At 38.0% G+C, this 19,086-nt stretch overlaps 1 protein-coding gene and 1 pseudogene across 1 annotated transcript in view; both read right to left on the reverse strand.

Annotated features, from left to right (window-relative positions):
- Positions 1–19,086, reverse strand: part of EDA (ectodysplasin A) — a 558,670-nt gene that overhangs the window by 461,392 nt on the left and 78,192 nt on the right. The gene's annotated exons all lie outside the window — the stretch shown is intronic.
- LOC101642219 lies at positions 8,339–15,654 on the reverse strand (annotated as a pseudogene).

The raw sequence follows: 19,086 nt of genomic DNA on the forward strand, positions 1-19,086 counted from the left end.
AAGACTTAATATAGTGCTTGTGGGCTTGTGTTCATGGATAGGAAGACTTATTGGTATGGTACCACAATAGATACATAAATCAATGGAATAGATCAGAGAGCCCAGAAATATAATGAAGAACCTATAGACACCTGATCTTTGATGAAGGTCTCAAACCGAAAACTAAACTCATTGCCATCTATTTGATTCTGACTCATAGTGACCCTGTAGAACAGAATAGAACTGTCCCTCTGAGTTTCTAAGACTGTAACTATATTGAAGTAGAAAACTGCCTTTCCCCTGCAGAGCAGCTGGTGGTTTTGAACTGATGACCTTGCAGTTAGCAGCACAATTCATAACCACTATACCACCTGGTCTTGTTTAAGTGGGGGAAGAGATACTCTTTTCATTAAATGGTGCTGTCAAAATTGAATTTCCACCTCCAAATGAGTGAAAAAGGGTTCATACCTCACACAATGTACAAAAGCTCAAGATAGATTAAACTAAGCAAATAATCATCTAAGTCCACATTGAAGAAACATACCAACCTGTTTGACCAAGGATTGTAAATAATAAGATGCAAACACAGGGGAGAAATTGGTGCCAGTCCCTAAATTCTAAACACCCAGTTTGTGGAAACCTATTGATGATACTGGTAACCCAAAATCCATCTGCAGGATCCCTATGTGGATTGATTCCCAGGTGAATCCCCACTACACATAGAGTAGTAATGATAACAACCTTAGTATCAGACAAAGAGCATTTTAATGTAAACTTTAGCAACTGTACTTAGGCTGGGATGTAGCACCTTGTTATTTGATCTTCCACTGGATATAATGTGAATCTATTCTATGTTTTTTAATTTTCTTTCCTTTCCCCCCCTTTATTCTGCTTTATCTTAGATTGAGGTCTTTATCTGTTTTATATGGTCATTGCTGCTGGGTCATTGTTGGTTGTTAGCCTTTGTTTTGTGCATTTATCTGTATAGGGGAATCAGGATATGTTTGAAGACAACTGGATTAATGATTTCCTGGAGGCAATGAAGGGGAGGAGAGGGGAAATGGGGCATCAATATCATGGGGTATAAGAAGGAAGAAAATGTCCCAAAGTTTATTGTGGCAATAATTTTACAACCCTTCTTGATATGTTTGAACCATTGCATGTGTGATAGGCTATTTATACAATTATAATTATAGGCTAATTATAGCACAAAAAATTAAAATTAAAAGGACCTAAATATGAACCATAGAAGCATAAAGAACATCAGTGAAAGCACAGGGACAAATGTAAGGGCCCTAGTACAAGGCATAAATATACTAATTAACATCATGAAAAACACCAACAAAATAGAGAACTGCAACCTTCTAAAATGTGACATCTATATATATCAAGAGAGTGAAAAGAAAACTCACAGATTAGGAAAAATATTTGGCGATGATATATCAGATAAAGGACTAATTTCAAAAATCTATAGAAAACTAGAATACCTTAACAAGAACAAAAAATAGAAATAACTAAATCCAAAATGGTATGACATGAATACACAATTTACTAAAAATATCATTCAACTGGTCAACAATCACATGATGAAATGTTTGTGTTCATTAGCTATCAGAGAAATAAAAATTAAAACAGTGGTGAGATACCACCTCACACAGACTTTTAACAATTGTTTTAAAAGAGATATGCTAGAGAGGATGTGGAAAGAATGGCATTCAATGCTAGTGGGATTGCAGTATTATACAACCACTATGGAAATCAGTATGGTGCTTCCTTAAACAAACGCTAATGCAAATGTATTATGATCCTGCAATCTCTCTACTTTGTGTATACCCTAATGAAATAAAGAACAAAAGTGCAAACAGACATATGCAGACCCATATATATTTCAGTAATTCCTATAGTAGCAAAATGGGAACGATAAAAAAAAAATCTATGCAGGAATGGATAAGTTCTGGTACATACACACAATGGAATATTATGCATACTTTTAAAAAATGAACAGCCTGTTAAATACCTCAAGATATGTACAAAAGTGGAAGGCACTATGTTCAGCAAAGTAAATCTTATAAAAATTAATATTTTATTATATAATTTTTATGATAGGATATTATTTATTGCAAATTCTAGAACAGGCATAAAACTCAGATCAGATCCCAGAGGCTGGGGTAGACGTAGGGCAGGTTAACTACAGAGAAGCTTAAGAAAACATTTTGAGAAGACATAAATATTCTACATCTTTAGGGGTTACGTGACTTTTGTCAATAATCACAGAATTCTACACCTAACCCAGAAAAAAATTAAAAGTGTTAGATATAATTCTGTCTCACAGCAACCCTATAGGGCAGAGTAGAACTGCTCCTGAGGTTGTAAATTCTTATGGGAGCCAACAGTTTCTTCCTTCTTTTTTAATAGGTTTATTGGCACTTCATCCACATATCATACAATTCAATTATTCAATCATATTAAGGAGAGTTTTACAACCTTTACCACAATCAATTTTGGAACATTTTCTTCTTTGTATTCAATGTCGTGAAATTAATTTTTTTCAATTGTGGCAAAAATATACAAGACAAAACATTCTCCAATTCCACATATTCTGCATGTATATTTCAGTGCTATTGATTAGACTCATCGTGTTATAAAACCACTATTGAGAACTCTCCAAATTGTTCCACCACCATTAAAATAAACTCAATGTCCCCTAATCAAAAATTCTTCTTCCTCCTTTCATGGTAACCATAGGCCAAACTTTGTTTCTTTCTTCTCCTCCTTCTTCTTGTTCTTCTTCTTCAGTAGTTTTCTTATTATAACATTTAACTATCATACACTTACATAGTTAAATCACTTTTCAAGAGTTCCATATACATAATCAGTTCTAATGCTCCCTTCTCCCTCCTATATTCATTGATTGCTCCCCAATTCCCCTCAAACTCTCTCCCCACCCCCTCCCTCACTCCCAATAAACCATTGCATCAGTATCGTCTGTATGCATCGACTCCTTCTGTGCTTCATACATGGAGAGACCTAACAGAAACTATTAAAAACAAAACAGAAAGAAGAAAACAATAATAATATAAAGATTAAAATAATGAGTAAGAAAGAAAAGACCGTTAAAAATATTTTAGAAGTTAGAGAAAAGGTTTCTGTTGTGGAACAAGTGAGAAATATTTGTGCCTAGAGCAAATTCAGGTTAGGTCAACTGACCAAGTATCATATTATACCACGATTCAATCCACCATAATCAAGTTTATAATAATATCTGTCTAATAGTAAAGCTGTCCGGGGATCTGCAGAGGGGATCTGCCAGAGGCTTAATATGACTAGATACTCTGCATATGGGCTTTGGGTTCCAACCGTCCACCATAGTCTTCTACAAACTGGGTGTTCACAATTTAAGTACTGATTCTTTTCCCTACATCATATTTGAATTTTGTTATCCTCATTTTTGGATCACACATGCTGGTGAGCCTATTCTGTGTGGACTTAGTTGACTCCTCACTTAGATGGCTGCTTGTTTGAATACAAGCCCTTAAGACCTCAGACACTTCCAATTGATAGCCCGGCACATCTATTTTTGTGACCCTTATCTTCAGTAATCTCTTTGTGAAGGCAAGTATGAGACATTATAAAGGAAAATTTTAAATGGTTTTAACACCAAAGGTAAGACTTTAAAGACTATAATGAGGCTACAGGGAGAGGAGAGGAAGGGGTGGAAGGGACAGAAAGGTAAAGAGGATGGATGGGTGGGAAAGGAAAAAGAGAAAAAAGAATCACATAAATGGTGGTGGTGGGAGGGAAGTTAGTGGGATTCTGTCACTGTTTTGATGAGATGTGCTATACAACCAAACATAGTATGATTTTCTGTATATGTGTTATTTTACACATACAAAAAGGAAAATAAATAATAAAACATAAATAAAATGTTAAAATCCTCCAGATCACTTACTCATAAAAAAATGGCAATAAAATTATAAAAACAAAATTCTTAAAAAGTTGCAAGCCAAGAATCTATATCCAGAAAAAGTATCCCTTAAATATAATGGAGATATAAGTGTATATCCAGATAAGGAAAAATTAGAAGAATTTGTTTTTATAAAACGAGCTTTACAAATTTCTAAAAGGAGTTGTTTGAACAGAGAATAACCACAGCAGATATAAACCTGAGATCAACATACAGGATAACACCACCTAGAAATCAACTCCCTTAAAGAAGTAGACTAAGAACAGACTACAAAGAAGGGCTGCACACTTCGGAGGAAGTAGTCCCTGAAAACCTTATGCATAGAAACAAAATATTTTCAGATGTTAGATGCCTAAGAATTGGAACCACAGCATTGTCAGAGATAATGACAAAGGATAGGCCCTTCAGGCCAAAGAGCACTTGAAATGTGATTGATTAGGAATTACTGTTTCAAAGGAGAGTGGACCATGCTGACATGAATGGAGTAAAGCTTGTGGGAGTGGAACCTTTGGGATCTTCATTTATTGATGGAACACAACTCAAAGTAGGCATAAATAGCTGAAAACATACAATAATCATATCTCGGAATATTAGAAGTACGAATCTAGGAAAATTGGAAGTTCTCAAAAATTAATTGGAACGCATAAAGATCAATATCCTGACCTGAGCATTAGTACACGAAATGGACTGATATTGGCCATTTTGAATCAGAAAACCATACAGTTTGCTATGCCAGGAATAACACAATCAAGCTGAATGGAATTGCATACATTTTCAGAAAGGTCATTTCAGTATCTACTCCTAAGTACAATGCTGTCTGTGATAGGATTAAATGCATCTACCTTCAAGGAAATCCAATCATTAAAACTATTAACCAAATTTCTGAAACAACCAGGAAAGCTAGCGAAGAAGACATTGAAGAATTCTACAATTGTCTTCAGTAGGAAATTGATCAAACACACTTAATACACACCAACATTTACTGGCAATTGCAATGTAAAAGTTGAAAACAAAGAGAAAAGAGCAATAGTTGGAAAATATTGGCTTGGTGATAGGAACAGAGCTGATAGCATGATAGAATGTTGTTTGAGCCACGGCTTGCTCACAGCAAATACCTTTTTACAACACAATACATGGACTTCTCCAGATGGAACACACAGAAATCAAACTGACTACATTTGTGGGAAGAGCAGGGGTCCTGGTGGCATAGTGGTTATGAGTTGGGTTGTGATCCACAAGGCCAACAGTTCAAAACTTCCAGCTGTTCCTTGGCAGAAAGACGAGGCTTTCTACTCCTGTAAAGTTCTACTCCTGGACACACACAGGTCCCTATGAGTCAACATTGACTTGATGTCACTGAGCTTGGTTTGGAGTGTGGTGGGAAGAGATGATGGAGGAGTTGGGTATCAGCAGCTAAAACTGGGCCAGGGGATGATTGTGAAACATACCATCAATTGCTCACATGTAAGTTCAGTATAAAGTTTAAGAAAATGAAAACAAGTCCACAAAAAACAAAATACAACCTTGAGTCTATCCTACCTGAATTTTGAGAATATCTCAAGAACAGATTTTACACATTGAACACTAATGAAAGAAGATCTGATGAGCTGTGAGAGGACATCAAGAACATCATTTATATAGAAAGCGTAGATCATTAAAACATTAAGAAAGAAAGCAAAGATCAAAGTGGTGTTGGGACACACTCTGATACTTGCTCTTAGTTGTAGAGTGGCTAAGGAAAACAGATGAAATGATCAAGTTAAAGAGCTAAATAGAAAATATCAAAGGGCAACTCAAGAAGACAAAGCCAAATATTATAACAAAATGTGAAAGACATAAAGTGAGAAACAAAAAAGAAAGAACATGCTTAGTATATCTTAAAGTGAAGGAACTCAGGAAATTTTTCAAGCCTCAAGTTGCTATCTTGAAAGATTATATGGGCAATATATTGAATGATGCAGTAAACATCAAAAGAACAGGGAAAGTATACACGGAGTCGCTGTACCACAAATAACTAGTTGACATACAGCATTTTCAGTAGTTGGCACATGAGCAAAGCCTAAAGGAAGTGCTGAAAGAAGATGTTCAAGCTGCTCTGAAAGCATTAACCAAAAATAGGGCTCCAAGATTTGATGAAATACCAAGTGAAATGTGTCAACAATCTGATAAGCACTGGAAGTACTTATGCATCTATGCCAGGAAATTCGGAAGATAGTGACTTGGCCAATGACTGGAAGAGATACAGATCTGTACCCCTTCAAAGAAACTTGACCAAACTGAGTACTCAAATTGTAGAACAATATAATTGATATCATATGAAAATAAATATTTGCTGAAGATCATCCAACAACTGTTATAGCAGTACATTGACATGGACCTTCCAGAGGTTCAGGATGGATTCAGAAGAGGTATGGAACAAGGGCTATCATTTCTGATGTTAGATGGACTGAGGTTCAAAGCAGAGAATACCAGAAAGATGTTTACTTGTATTTTATTGACTATGACAAAACATTCAATTGTGTGGATGATAGCAAACTATAGATAGCCTTGAGAGGAAAGGGAACTCTAGGGCACTTCATTATGCTCATGTAGAACTTGCACATGGATCAAGAAGCAGTTGTGTGAACAGAACAAGAGAATACTGCATAGTTTAAAATCAGGAAAAAATAGCATCAGGGTTGAACCTTCTCGCCATACTTATTCAACCTCTATGATGAGCAACTCATCAGAGAAGCTGAACTATATGAATAAGAATGTGGCATCAGGATTGGAGGAAGGCTTATTAACAAACTGCGATAAGGAGATGACACAAACTTTCTTGCTGAAACTGAGGAAAACTTGAGGCATTTACTAATGAGGATAAAGGATTGCAGCCTCAGTATGAATTACAACTCACTGTAAAGAAGACCCAAACCTTCACAACTGGACCAATCAAATCATGATAAATGGAGAAACGGTTGAAGTTGTCAAGGATTTTGTCTTGCTAGGCTCCACAATCAATGCTCATGGAAGCATCAATGAAGAGATCAAAAGGCATATTACATTTGGTAAATCTGCTGCACAAGACCTCTTTAGAGTATTCAGAAGTAAGAATGCTGCGTTGATTATTAAGGTGCATGCCTAACCCAAGCCGTGGAATTTTCAATCACCTCATGTATATGTGAAAGTTGGAAATTGGATAAGAAAGACTGAAGAAGAATCAATGAATTCGAATTGTGGTGCTGGAGAAGAATACTGAAAGTACCATGGACAGCCAGAAGAAGAAACAAATCTGTCTGGGAAGTAGGGCCAGAGTGCTCTTTAGAGACAAGAATGGCAAGACTTTGTGTCACATACTTTGGACCTGTGGTCAAGAGAATCTAGTCCCAGGAGAAGGACAGCATGTTTGTTAAAGTAGAATGGCAGCGAACAAGTGGGAGGCCCTCAAAGTGATGAACTGACACAGTGACTGCAACTATGGACTCAAGCATCGGTATAACTGAGAGGATGGCGCAGGACCGGGCAATGTTTTGTTTTGTTGTCCATGGGGTCACTATTGGTTGGAAACAACTTGGTGACACGTCAGGACAATCAACCAGGCAGTATACTAAATGCTTTACATTTATTATTAATTCTTACAACAGCTTTCAAAAGATTTATTCATTCAACAATGAATAAATTGATTGTAGTCCATCAATGATTTATGTTGCGAATACTAGGAATATAAGAGTACACCAAAAAAGCAAAAATTCTTGCCCCTGTAGAGTTTATATTCTACAATGAAAAGTTGTCAGGGGGGGTTAGTCACTCATAGATTAGGTCTAATAAGAAATAAAATCAAGGTTCATAAGCAAGTTTGTTGTTACCCCTCTTCTTTTACCCACAATAGTAGTTTCTGCTTATATTTGAGAAAGGTTTGTTTAGCATAGACAAAAGCAAATGTAGAATTGTGATGAAGCCATAGAAAGCACACACTGCTCTTGAATCACAAAGCTATTTGAGAAAATCAGTTATACATACAGCTATCAGTGCCCAAATGTATTATCAAAGACCAATTTCAAATGAGCCAGACAAATGAAAAACCTGTACTGCAAATGGGAAAATAGTTAACTGTGGATGATTACCAGCAAGGCTTTTTCAAAATCATTTAAATTTTTTCACTTGCTAATTTCAACAATCAAGAAATACAAGTTTAGCACACAATACTTTCTGTATATTAATTATATGAAATATTGAGTGCAAGTTATAAGTGATAACAATAAAAATGTACAATATTGTTGATGCCGATATTCAAAATGGGTTTTGCACAATTCTTTAATCTTTCCCCCTTCTAAAATATAAGAAAGTATTCATTAAAAATATGAAACTGAGAATTCTTAACAAAAACAAACTGAATTTTGAGTTGTATGATTCTCCTTATATGTACAGTCTACTTTCTGGCAATCTATTAGCCAGTGAAAATGTAAACCCATATTCAACAAAAAAAAGCCAAACCTCTCTCTGGATGGGAAAGGGGTGTCAAATATGTCATTATGTGGCATGCTCCAACAAAGAATCTGAAATAAATCAGTGCTGTACAGAGATCTGGATCATTCAAGGAATACAGAAGCCAATGCCCAGGAATGGCACAATATTTTCAAGGGCATGTTTGTGGGCTTATCATAGATGTTCCACTTTGTTATCTGTCAAAAGATACTGCTTAGAATTCTTCCCATGGCCAAATTGTGCAGCCTTCTGGGTTAGCAAAAATCTTCCTTGTCACTCTATTGAAAGCAGTTGTAATCATAAGCATCATTTTCAAAGGAATAATCATTTTACAGGAGGTAAAGGCTACAAATACTTCATTCTTGGCAAGTTGGGTGAAATCAACTTTTCTTTTCTTTCCTCCCTTCCTTCCTTCCTTTCTTTTTCTGCAATTGTGAACCCACAGAGGAGAAAAGGAGCCAGGAAGTTATTTTAAAAACAAGTCCCTCAGGCTTCTTCACAGTTAAGGGAGGTAGCCTGTTCTTCTCTGTGAGAATGTACTTGCAAAAACTTTGCTTTCAGTCATAAACTACCGTGCTTCTGCTGTGTGAATACTTTCTACACCAAGAAGCAAAACAGAAAAAAAGCATCTCATAACATAATATATTTGTGGCAGTGACTCAGATATTCCTCCTGATTCAAATAGCCTTCCAAGGTAAGCTTCCCAGGCTTGAGACAAAGTTTTCCTATCCCTAGAACCAGGCAATAATCTCTGTTCCACCTCCTGTTCACTTCTCTTCTTTTCAGAACTCATTTATCACCTCTTAAGCAGAAGCAGAGGATTCCTAGTGGCTTAGTGAGTTACATATTAGGCTACTAACCCAATTTGGAGTTTGAGACCACCAGCTGTTCTACAGAAGAGAGATGAGGATTTCTGCTCCTGTTAACAGTGACATTCTCAGAGGTCCATAGGGGCAGTTCTACCCTGTCTTATGGAGTTACTTTGAGGCAGAATTGATTCAGAGGAAGTGAGTTTGGTTTGCAGAGTTTAAGCAAAAGCACCCTACTCTTCTGGGAAGCATAGTTAAAGATTGGCGGCCCAGTGATCTAACAAAAAGGCTGCTCAGGTACTATACCTGACCACCCACAACCTTTCTACTCTAGTGCAATTGAGTTTCCTTCTCTCCTATGCCATAGGAAAACATGTTGCCTGTGTTGCTACCATGGCCCTATGCCTCCACTCCTAAATCTTTCTTCCAGCTTTTTTTTTCTTTCCCTCCATTTTGGCTGTCTCCTTTTCCACTTACATAACTGCCATTGGCCCATGCCATTTGATCACTATCTTTTTCTCTGTGGAAGTCTAATGAGACCTCCACCTTTTATCTCCTGGCCTTACTAAAAGTCTGCCAGAAAGCTAGGTGCACAATCTTCTATATCATCATGAAAATGGACTCCTTTCATGGAGGGAGGGTGGGGTAGAGAGGGGGAACCAATTACAGGGTTCTACGTATAACCTCCTCCCTGGGGGATGGACAACAGAAAAGTGGGTGAAGGGAGACGTTGGACAGTGTAAGATATGACAAAATAATAATTTATAAATTATCAAGGGTTCATGAGGGAGAGGGGAGCAGGGAGGGAGGGGGGAAAATGAGGAGCTGATGCCAGGGGCTAAAGTGGAGAGAAAATGCCTTGAGAATGATGAGGGCAATGGATGTACAAATGTGCTTTACACAATTGATGGATGGATGGATTGTGAACAGAGTTGTATGAGCCCCCAGTAAAATGACTTTTTTTAAAGAAAAAAATGGACTCCTTTCCCCATGGATAGCCACCCAACAGTTCAGCCACATGTCCATGGGAGCTAAAATTATTGGTTACCTAACCCCTTTCCTGGCCCTCCAGACATCTTACCTCCAACTTATAGAATAACCAAGGGTCGAGGGAGCCCTTGTCTTTTGTCAAGCATTGGCCCACAAGCCTTTGCAAAGTCAGGTGTTTAGACAATTACTCACCATCTTGTTCCAAAGAGCATTCAAGAGTTTTAAAAAGCAGTTCTTGTGTTGACTTTCTCACTACATAGGAGATGACACCATACATTGGGCTATTTACATCTTGGTTCCAATTTTATTGGGTTAACAAGTACTTAACTGGGGATCCCAACTTCCCCAATATGAGGCTACATTCAGAGTTAGCTGGAAGACAGGTCCCACAGTTCCCGAATTGCCAACTTTTCCCCGCTGCACTAATCTGTGTACCACCATCAATGAGCCAGTGGTCCCCAAACATCTGGCTTGCCTTCTAGAAAATAGTCACGGCTTGGTCAAAGGTCTAAACCTGAGTCCTGACTGTCGACGTCTGCCTTGGGTCCTTTGGTTCCAAGACACTGGAACATCTGGATAATACCTTTAGATGCCAGTCTCTCTAACCTGTTGTTTTTTGTTTCCTGGATAAGCAATCAGGTTTCCATTTTGGGGGGAACGTCTTTGTACTGCATCCTGTCTAACTGGTCTAGATATGACTGACAAAGACTAAAGAAGTGAAAACTAGTGTTCTACTGCACTACAACCTAGACCCAGCATAGACTAGGAGATGAGGAGTCCTGGCCAGAACACAGAAAACTCTGCCTCCCAACCTTAGTACAGTTAGATCTTTTCTGCAAGAGGCTAGGAAAATGGGCTGAAGTCTCTTGTGTCCAAGCATTTTTCCTCTTGAGGGACAGCAAAGACCTTTGTTCCAAATGTACGACACACCCTGTAAAGGAGCCAGCGCCAGGGGCCAAGAACCCCTCAATTCCTGGCCCTATTGTACTCCCCCACCCCCACCCCACCCCAGCCCAGGCCCACAGAGCTCAAACCACACAAAAAAACCCAAAATTTTAAAGAAAGCTAAAAGGGAATAGGACTCCTCCAGAGATCTACCTCTAGTAGAGACAGCTGGAAAATTCATCCCCGGAATGATTTATAAACCCTGCACTATAATTTAACTTAGGAGAAACAGCTGTGCTTCACACGGATACTCGCCAATGTAGAATTAACAATTCTACTGAAAGTTGGGCATGGGAGCACTTTCCAGTATGAATTAAAGTCAGGGCAGCTAAAGGGCATCAGTTACACTAAAGTTACAACCATAAACTACAAACCTAATGAAAGCCCTGTAAATGTCTTGGAATGGTTGAAAGAAGGCCCGATTAAGCATACCAATTTAGATTTGGACTCACATGAAAGGTAAATCATGCTAAAGGATAAATTCCTTACATAGGCTACATCAGATATCTGTAAAAAGCTTCAGAAGTTAGTCTAGGAGTCTGATGGAGCTATTTTAGACCAGATTGTCACTGTTGCCAATGCTACTTTCTACAATTGAGACAGTAAATGAAGCTTGGGCCTAGGAGAGGAAGAAAAGGAAAGAAACTAAGTATGCCAAAGCCATGGCCGCCACAACTGTTCAGCGCTCATCTACTGTCTTCCTACTTCCAAAGATGCAACACATAGGGTATTTAGTGTAAAAATTTTCACTTTAACCAAATTACCCTAACTGGCTAAGACACAAACACTTCGGGAGCCTTGGCCTATTACAAAGGGAGATCACCTAGAGAAATAAATACCTTCCTAAGCAAGGACTCTGGGACCTCCAGGTGTCTTACCATAATCAAGACACCTCAATGGGCATTACATTTTTAGTCTTATCAGGTGCTCCTTCTTTATGAAATACACCAATGCGTCCACCTTTGTCAGTACACTTGAAGATCCCCCAGTTTCAGCCACTTCTGTGACCCAATGACTACAGTGGTGGGGAACATCTTTTAAAACTGGAAATAGAAGACATGCCACAAGAGAAAGTGCCCCTGTAAAATTTATTAATCTCTAAGTGGGCGACCAAATAAGGCTTGAGGTCAGAGTGTACTGGATTTGTGGTTTTCAAGATTATTAGGTCTTAGTCCCAGGATGAAAAAGCACCTGCTAACTGGGTTTTATCTTACCAATATCAGGGTCACCTGGGATAACATCTCTTTGCCTTTTCTCATGTGATCTAGCAGGTACTTAGTAAAGAAAGCAGTGCCCCTAATGCCCCTCCTTACTCTGTTTAATCTATTGACCACTGCTGTAATAACAGCAGGAGGAACCTCCTTAGGATTACAAGAAAACATCACTAAAGAAACCACAAGAAATTTAGTAAAAACTATTGATACTTTAGCTTTACTCTGGGAAAAAAAATTGGATTCCCTAGTCAATGTTGTGTGACAAAACCAGAGAGCTGTGGACTTATTAACAGCCTCTGAAGGAGGAAATTGTCTTTACCTTAAAGAGTAATGTTGTCTTGGCCAAAATATCAAGGCAAGCTCAAGACAATAGCAATGAAATTCTAGAGTCGGTAACAAACTTTAGAGGACTCCCCTCTTGGCTGTGGTCACTACTCTTACCCTAGCTGTTCCCTTAGTAATCTTTATTGTTCTCATAACGCTTGGTCCAGCCTTGAACTGTTCACCCACTTTGCTTTTTCCAGAACTGAAGCTATTAGATTACAAATGATATTAAACCAAGGATATAATTCTCAAGAATACCAATATGTGAATCGTACCTCAACCTTTATTTATCATGGAGCCCTGGACAGATGACTCCTTCCAAAACAGTAGGAGGGAATGGATTCAAATCCCCAAAACCCACATTTAGCAGAAAGCTGTCAAATGACCCATGTCCCAATGATTTGGGCCCATACTCCTGGAGTGAGGAATGACAAATAGGAAGCTCAGGGTCGGAGGTAGTTTCCCCCCAAAGGCTCACCAATTAGCCAGATCCAGCCAAGCCAGAAAGGAGAGTGGAATTTTCTGAGATCAAGCATTTACCATAACAACAGTCAGCAAACTGAAGTTCACAAATCATATATGGCTCTTTAGTACATGACACTCTGCAGTAAAATTGAAAATTTGTAAAGGTTATTATTCAGATCATGGTGATTTCATTTGTTGGTCAAAATATATTTATAGCTTTCAAATAATTTTTAAATTGTTTTGAGGGACAGTATTGGCTCTTCTGTCTCAAAAGTGTGCCAATCCCAGCACTAGAAGGCTGTGGCATTTTCATAATCTGTCAATTTGTGAAGGGGTGGAGTCCAGCCTGTCAATCAGGTCACAGCGTGATGACCTCATTTGGAGGCATGACACTGGGAATCCAGGACGGATGATCCCTTCAAGACCAGTGGTGAGAGTGGCTATACTGGGAGGGTGGAGAGAGGGTGGGGTAGAGAGGGGGAACCGATTATAAGGATCTACATATAACTTCCTCCTGGGGGATGGACAACAGAAAATTGGGTGAAGGGAGATGTCGGAGAGTGTAAGATACAAGGGAGGGGGAGCGGGGAGGGAGGGGGGAAATGAGGAGCTGATGCCAGGGGCTAAAGTGGAGAGAAAATGTTTTGAGAATGATGAGGGTAACAAATGTACAAATGTGCTTTATACAATTGATGCATGTATGGATTGTGAAAAGAGTTGTATGAGCCCCCAATAAAATGATTTAAAAAAGAAGAAGATAAATAGCTCACTGGAGACTAGATACACTCGCTCCCTGCATGACACTCCTGTTGACAAGCCACATAGAGCTATGCTAATGGCAGCTAGAGCCTTGGAGCTAGAGAAGCCATGTGGAGACCCACGCCAGTGCTAAGATGCTTCCAATGCCATAAGACTTTCCACCCACTGGCCTGTGATCTTGCACTCAGCATCATTGCATGTGTTGAGTGAGTCTAAAGAGGAATTTACAGACTGGTATTAGACATATGGGCTAATATCAGATTTATGGACTTGATCTGGACTGGGCTGGGATGTTTTCTTAATATACAATTACTCTTTCCAATAAATCCCTTTCTTATACATATATGAGTTTCCTGGTATTTGTTTCTCTAGTTAACCCGGACTAACACAAAGGCTAAGGGAAGAACATGGATGGTAGGAATCAGTTGTGTCACATACACACTTAAATAAAACCACTCAAAACCTGAACATGTATTGTAAGGGCCAGTTATGTCACATGTCACACACGCACACTTGAGCACATCTACTATGAACCCAATACACAGAATCATGCCTTCTGAGTAGATGTGGGAAGAGACCAGTAGGGGAGGAAGTGTATAAAGGTCAAGACTTTTATGAACACATGCCTCTCCATACTTTCCATGGGTGGCCTGTTCTTGTCTATAAGAACGTGCTATAAAAAAATTGCTTTCATTCATAAAAGCTTACTTTAATCTAATAAATAAATAAATAAAACAACTCTCTAAAACTAGAATTAACATAAGTTATTTATTAGTTTTCGAAACCTAACAGTCAGTTTCCAAATAACAAAAATCTAGTCCATGAGTACTAATGAGATCCATTTCTGTGTTTTAAAGTCTATAAATGGAATCTGTTGGTAAGTCAGAACAAGTGCAAACAGTTCTTATTTAGCCTTACTTTAGCCCTGGTGGCACAGTGGTTATGAATTTAGCTGTGATCTGAAAAGTCAGCAGTATGAAACCACCAGCCATATCCACAGGAGAAAAACAAGGCTTTCTAATTCCATAAAGAGGTACAGTTTCAGAAACTCACAGGGGCAGGTCTACCCAGGCCTTTAGGGTGGCTATAAGTTGGCATTGACTCCATGTCAGTGAGTTTGGTTTGGTTTTTAATTTTAGTCCACAGGAGAAAGATGAGGATATCCGGTTCTTTAAAAATTTAAACTCTCCTAAACCATATAGAGAGTTGCTATGAGCCAGGACAGACTCTATGGCAGTGCGTAGTGTAAGACCCCTAATGGTGTAGCAAATTAAGTTGTGAACTGCCACTTGTAACATTTATAGTTCAAAACCATCAGTCACTCAACAGAAAATGAAGCTGTCTGCTCCAATAAAGATTTACAGTCTCAGAAAACCCACAGAATAATTTTACATTCCTACAGGATTGCTATGAGTCAGAATCAACTCCATAGAAATATATTTGGCACTGGCATAGTGCAAGAGTACAAGGAATAAAGATGAAGCTGTCTGCTTCTGAAAAGACTTACAGTTTCCATTTCTAATTTTTTTCTAGGTCCCTCACTACCACTACCAACTACTCTGAAAAGGATCAGTTTATAAGTTCCTGAATGGAATAGGAGAAAAATGTGGAACAGAACTAAAAAGCATTCAAGATACAAGGCTTACTCATGAGATAAATATTGATTAGACCATCCAAGATTATGGCTCTTACCTTTCAGATGTGGAACTGAACTTAACTCCACACTAGAATAATCAACCATTTAAGATCAAAAGGGTAGCATTTACTTAAGGACAAATTATAGAGGGTAAGGAAAAGAGGAATGGAAACTGTAGGCATGGGGAGGAAGTGGGATAAGAGATGGTATATTGAGGAAATTACAATGGATGAGTTGAATCAAAATACGTATGAATGTAAAACTATAATCTTTTCTGTAAACATTACCCTGTTGTTGGTAGATGCTGATTCAGTTCAGACCCATGGTGAACTTATGAACAAGAGAATGAAACACTGCATGGCCCTTCACCACACACACAATTGTTCCTTTAGACCATTGTTTCAACCACTGTGTCAATCCATCTCCCTGAGGGCCTTCCTCTCTTTCATTGCCCCTCTACTTTACCAAACATTATGTCTTTCTCCAGAGACTGGTCTTTCCTAACAACATGCTTAAAGCATGCAAGATGAAGTCACACCATCCTTGCCTCTAATGGGCACTCTGGCTCTACTTCTTCCAAGACAGATTAGTTTGTCTTTTGGTAGTTTCAATATTCTTTGCAGCACCACAATCCAAATGGATTGATTCTTCCAGTAGTCTTTATTCAATATCCAACTTACACATGCATATGAGGCATTTGAAAATATCATGGCTTGGGTCAGGCACACCTTAATCCTTAAAGTAACATCCTTGCTTTTGAATACTCTAAAGAAATCTTGTGCAGCAGATTTAGCTAATGCAATTCATCATCTGTTCTCTGGACTGCTGCTTTCATGACCATTGATTGTGTGATCAAAAAGGACAAAATCTTTCACAACGCCAAGCTCTTCTGCATTTATCATGATATTACCTATTGGTGAGGATTTGGGACTTTTTTACATCGACTTGTAATCCATACTGAAGGCTGCAATCCTTGATCTTCATCAGCAAATGCTTCAACTATTCCTCCCTTGCAGTAAGCAAGTTTGTGTCATCTGAATATTGCAGGTTGTTAGTAAGTCTTTTTCCAATCCTGATGCCACATTCTTCTTCATTTATGCCAGCTCCTCTGATTCTTTTGTCAGTATACAGATTGAATAACTATGGTGAGAGGGTACAACCCTGTTTCCCGCTTTTCCTGATTTTAAACCATCAAGTATTCCATTATTCTCTTCTTATACTTGCCTCTTGATCCATATACAAGTTCCACAGGAGTACAATGAAGTGTTCTAGAATCCCCATTCTTCTCAAGTTTATCCATAGTTTGTTATGATCCACACAGTTGAATACATTGACGTAGTCAATAAAACACAAGTAAACATCTTTCTAGTATTCTCTGCTTTCATCCAAGATCCATTTGACATCAACAATGTCACTTATTGCACATACTCTTCTGAATCCAGCCTGAATCTCTGTCAGCTCCCTGTCAATGTACTGCTGTAACTGTTGTTGGATGATCTTCAGTAGAATTTTTACTGGAATGTGATATCACTGATATTGGTCTATAATTTGAGCATTCTGTGGGGTCACATGTATTTGGAAGTGGTTAAAAATATGGATGTCTCATAAATTCCCTGGAATAGACAAGTTAGTGCTTCATGATCTTGTTGAAACATTTCAGTTGGTATACCATCAATTCCTGGAGCCTTGTCTTTGGATAATGTTTTCAGTACAGCTTGAACTTTTTCCTTCAGCACCATTGCTTATTGATCATATGCTACTTCCTGAAATTATAGAATGTCAACAAGCTCTTTTTGGTACAGTAACACTGTGTATTCTTTCCATCTTCTTTGGATGCTTTGGATGCTTCCAGCATCATTCAATATTTTGCACATAGAATCTTTCAATATGTCAACTCAAGGCTTGAATTTTTCTTGAGTTATTTCAGTTTCAGATATGCTGAGTATGTTCTCTTTTTGTTTTCTAACTCTAGTTCTTTGTGCATTTCATTATATTTGTCTTCTCAAGCTACCCTTTGAAATTTTCTACTCATCTCTTTGACTTTATCATGCCTTCCATTTACCTTAGATATTCTATAGGATGAGTCTCTTCTGACATCCACTTTAAACTTTTCTTTCTTTTTAATGACTTTGCTTTCTTCCTGAATGATGTACTTGATGTCCTCCACACAGCTCATCATGTCTTCTAACATTAGTACTCAATGTGTAAAATCTGTTCTTGGGATATTTTTGAAATTCGGTGGGATAGACTCAAGGTTGTATTTTGGCTCTTGTGGACTTGTTTTAATTTTCTGCAGCTTTATCCTGAAATTTACATATGAGCAATTGATGGTGTATTACACAGTCAGCCCACAATCTGCTCCTGATATTGAGTTTCTCCATCATGTCTTTCTACAGATGTAGTTAATTTGATTTTTGTGTATCCCATCTGGAGAAGGTCATGTGTATACTTACCATTTGTGTTCTTGAGAAACAATGTATTTCATATGAACAAGTCATCGGTCTTATAAAATTATATCATGCTATATCCCACTCCATTTCTATCACCAAATCCATATTTTCTAATTATTGTTTCTTCCTCTTTATTTCCAACTTTTGCTTTCCCATTGCCAATAATTATCAATGTATCTTGAATGCAGGTCTGATCAATTTCCAACTGAAGACATTCTTCCATTTCTTCATCAGTACCTTCTTTTGTTATTATATAAATTTGAAAAATGGCTGAATTTATTGACCCATCCTCTGGCAATATCTTGAACAATGTTCTGTTCCATTCATTAGGTTCTCAGCATCTGACAATGCTTTGAAGTTATGCATAAAGTTTTTAGTAGCTACTTCCTCTGAAGTGGGAACCCGAATCTTTCTTCATTGTTTGTTCTTAGTCTGGAAGCTTCACTGAAACCCGTTCACTTTGGGTGACCCTGCTGATATTTCAAATACAAATGGCATAGCTTCCATCATCACAGGAACCCACAAGCCAACACAACACGACAAACCTTCACCTAGTTCAAAATAAAAAGGATTGTTGCTATTGTTGTTCAGTCATGGAAACCCTCTCTTTTTATAGGGTTGCAATATGTGAGAATCAATTCAATGACAATGAATTGGGTTTTGAGGACATTTTAGTGCAAGAATAAAAGACTTAAAAATCTGCACATGCACCAAATGATGGGGATTGTGATGAAGAATTTGTGGCAATAGGAAGGCAAGATAGAACATTATGTATTAAGACAATGGACATTTTGTAATGACCCACATATAAATGGGCAAATGTTACACTTTAATACACCACTCTTGACAAAAGGAGGAAATAGCAAGAAACTTTTAAAAAGAAAACAAAACGGACAGAACTAACGAATATAACCAGCCAAATTGACCTCATAGCCATATATAGAATACTCTGCTTACAAAAGCAAACAATATACATGCTTTTCCAGGGCTAACAACAATACTATATAGACAGAGAACAACAATTGATAAAATCCTAGGTAATAGAACCCAACAACATATCAAAAAATAATACACTAGGATCAAGGGA

The sequence above is a fragment of the Echinops telfairi genome, unplaced genomic scaffold (genome assembly GCF_000313985.2).
Source record: "Echinops telfairi isolate 266 unplaced genomic scaffold, ASM31398v2 ScPeMD7_7415;HRSCAF=8453, whole genome shotgun sequence".
Lineage (NCBI taxonomy): Eukaryota > Metazoa > Chordata > Mammalia > Afrosoricida > Tenrecidae > Echinops > Echinops telfairi.